The following is a 3,802-nucleotide window of genomic DNA, read 5'->3' on the forward strand; positions in this document are numbered from 1 at the left end:
AAAATAATTATTAAAATTATTTTTGAAACAAAATAAAATACAAGGAATCATAAAAATGTATGCACATTAAAATACATAATATAAAATTAATAAACAAAAAATAAATATACATGAATTGAACTGTGTCTTTTTAACTGTTTTTCTCCGTGAGCATCGTTCTAAGCTCAGGGCTTCAGAAAGGGCATGGCACAAATAAAAAAATCCTGCTGATCTTATGATCACTCCTCTCTTCCTTCTCTGCTAATGTCTCCACTGCTAAATGGACATACTATCACAACAAAATTAACAATTCGTATAACTCTTGCATGCTCTTTAAAACATTTTCCTCACTCCTTTGTCCTCCTCCTCCCCCTCTTGCATCAACTCTAATAGCTGACGACTTTGCCATGTCTCCCCCTCTTGCATCAACTCTAATAGCTGACGACTTTCCCACATTCTTCATTAATATAATTAAAACCATCAGTGCACAATTTTCCACACCACAATCTGTCAAGCACATCTTACCAGCAAATATACACTCGTTTACATCCTTCTCTCCACACTCTGAGGCAGAAGTCTCTATACTCATCCTTTCTAATTAGTGGTCGGATCTAATATACCGGCCGATATTTGGCATTTTTCAAATATCGGCATCGGCCAATAAGTTTTTCCTCAAGCACGTGACGGAAATGTTATGCCCCTTACTAGTGGTCGACTGATATATCGCCAAGGCCGATATTTGGCATTTTTTAAATATCAGCCGATAAGTTTTCCTGTTTGGCCGATGCGTTCTAGTCGGGACTTTTATTTTGACGGCGCTGACAGCGGCAGACCTTATGAAGTGTGCATGTGTATCCTGCATGATCGCGTGTACTCTGCATGATGGTCGGTCCATGCGAATTGAATGCGGACAGGAGGAGAGTTCAGCTTCACTGGAGATGCGCGATCGACAAACTTCAAACTCGTGATTTCAAATTATGCTGCGCTTTGTGCATTTGCCCACTGTCATATTCATGTCATTTCCACTGTGTGCTGTGTGTAAAATGACTGTTACCTTGGCTTTATTTGAAAAAATATGATTCCCAATACACACAAACTTCCCAGATTACTTAGTGCCCCTGTTGGTTACAATGTTGACTTTTTATTAAATATTTATTTATTTGTGAAAAATACATTGTCATCTAAAATATAAGTATGTTTATTTTACACATTTATTTTTAAATCTGTTTTCAAATTATTTCAAATTTCTTAAATATGAATTAAATAAATAAAATTATATCGGCTTTATATCGGCCATCAGCCGCCCTGCTTTCCAAGATATCGGCATCGGCTGTCAAAAAACCAATATCGGTCGACCACTATTTCTAATCATCCTACTACTTGTCCGCTTGATCCTATTCCATCTCATCTCCTTCAAGCCATTTCTCCTGTAGTTGTACCTGCACTCACTCACATCATTAACACATCCCTTCACACTGGTGTTTTTCCCTCAACATTTAGACAGACTCGTATAACCCCACTACTTAAGAAACCCACCCTTAACCCATCTCTTTTAGAGAACTACAGACCGGTTTCCCTTCTTCCTTTCATCCCAAAAACACTTGAACGAGCTGTGTTCAACCAAGTCTCTGCCTTTCTCACACAGAACAACACGATATCAATGACGATAATTCAGGGAATCCTGTTTCTTTAGACCAAAGTAACTGAATATAAAGCAGATAGAGGAAAATATATTAATAATGCAATGCTAATCGACATAGCCTTTATCACTGTATATAATACTATCATTCTGTAATATGAAACCATGTCTGGTCACAAAAAAAGTTATTTCAGTAATTTTGTCTCTGATCGTCTGATCTGTGTGCGTATATGCGTTCAGGGGGCATGGCTTTGGACGGCGATTTGTAGGGAGGGTGTGACGTTCGTTTTCAGTGCTATCAGGCTAAAGTTAGCATTTTCCAAGATTTCCTATTGCACCTTTCATTTGGAGGAAAAGCATGTCAATAAATTATATCTTTGTTGGACAACAGGTTTGTAAACAGGCTCATACACATGCAAAACTGTATTGCACACGTGCTACTGTAGTACATTTATTCAAGGCTCAGACCGATTTATTGTGGACTGTACAGCCCTAAAAACCAGTTCGAGATTATAGAAGGAGCTCCTCGTTTAGAGATAAACTCCTCCTCAAATTCACGTCCCCCTTCCGCGATGTTGCTCCACACTGTCGGCACACAGAAATATGTTAACAACTAGACTTTATTGCTATTATTGCGGGAAGACTAATTCTTATTGTGGGGAGAATTTTTACCAGAATACCGCAAATGATTAGATACTGCCCATCCCTAAGAGCGGCTTCCAGATCTTCAATACTTATCTTGCTGAATCTGTCTGCTGCTTTTGATACGGTGAACCACCAGATCCTCCAATCAACCCTATTGGCAAAGGGCATCTCAGGAACCGCACTCCAGTGGTTTGAGTCTTACCTCTCAGATAGGTCCTTCAAGGTAGCTTGGAGTGGTGAGGTGTCCAAGTCGCAACATCTAGCTACTGGGGTGCCACCGGGCTCAGTTCTTGGACCACTACTCTTCTCTGTCTACATGGCATCACTAGGTTCTGTCATTCAGAAACGTGGCTTTTCATATCACTGCTATGCTGATGACACTCAACTCTACCTCTCATTCTATCCTGATGATCAGCTTGTCTAACAGAGATTTCTTGCTGGATGAAGGACCATCACCTTCAACTCAACCTTGCCAAGACAGAACTGCTTGTGGTTCCATCAAATCCATCACTTCATCACAATTTCACCATCCAGTTAGGCACATTAACCATAACTCCTTCAAAAACAGCCAGAAACCTTGGAATTATGACTGATGATCAGCTGAATTTCTCAGACCACATTGCTAAATCTGCCTGGTCCTGCAGATTTGCTTTATACAACATCAGGAAGATCAGGTCCTTTCTTTCAGAACATGCTTCACAACTACTTGTTCAAAGTCTTGTTGTGTCCAGACTGGACTATTGCAATGCTCTCTTGGCAGGTCTTCCAGCCAGTTCCATCAAACCTCTACAATTAATCCAGAATGTCCAAAATTAATCTTTAACGAGCCGAAAAGAATGCACATCACACCTCTGTTCATCAGTTTGCACTGGCAGTGGCTACCAATAGCTGCTCACATAAAATTCAAGGCATTGATGTTTGCCTACAAAACCACCACTGGCTCTGCACCCCTTTACCTAAATTCACTACTTCAGACTTATGATCAAATCGCCTGCGTTAATGAATGCGATATTGCCTAATTGTCAGTGAACTACGACTCTGTGTAGTAAATGCCGCTCCAACTGAAAGCAGGAGATGGAGATTACTACTAATCACGGAACTGGCTTTACTGACGCGATGCGCATGACAATCGCATGTGATTAATTGCACAGCCCTAGTACAAAGCAGCAATCATAGTTATCTTCACCATGGTTGATCGCGCGAGTGACACGAAAAACATCCCACGAGTAATCTAGGGCGAGTGACGCGATGCGCATATTATGCGCATATGCGCAATAAAATAAGTTGGAGTACTAAAATTACTAAAACTAAAATAAAAAATTAAAGCTAAATAGAATAATTCTAAAATAAATAAATACATACAAATAACAAAAGCACATAAAATTACTAAAATTATAAAATAAAAATAAAAGCAAATTCAAAATATTAATAAATACTATGATGCTATATGTGACCCTGCACCACAAAACCAGTCATAAGTCGCATGGTTATATTTGTAGCAATAGCCAACAATACATTGTATGGGTCAAAATTATCGAT

Source organism: Sinocyclocheilus anshuiensis, unplaced genomic scaffold (genome assembly GCF_001515605.1).
Source record: "Sinocyclocheilus anshuiensis isolate Anshui unplaced genomic scaffold, SAMN03320099.WGS_v1.1 scaffold2737, whole genome shotgun sequence".
In the NCBI taxonomy this organism is placed as follows: domain Eukaryota; kingdom Metazoa; phylum Chordata; class Actinopteri; order Cypriniformes; family Cyprinidae; genus Sinocyclocheilus; species Sinocyclocheilus anshuiensis.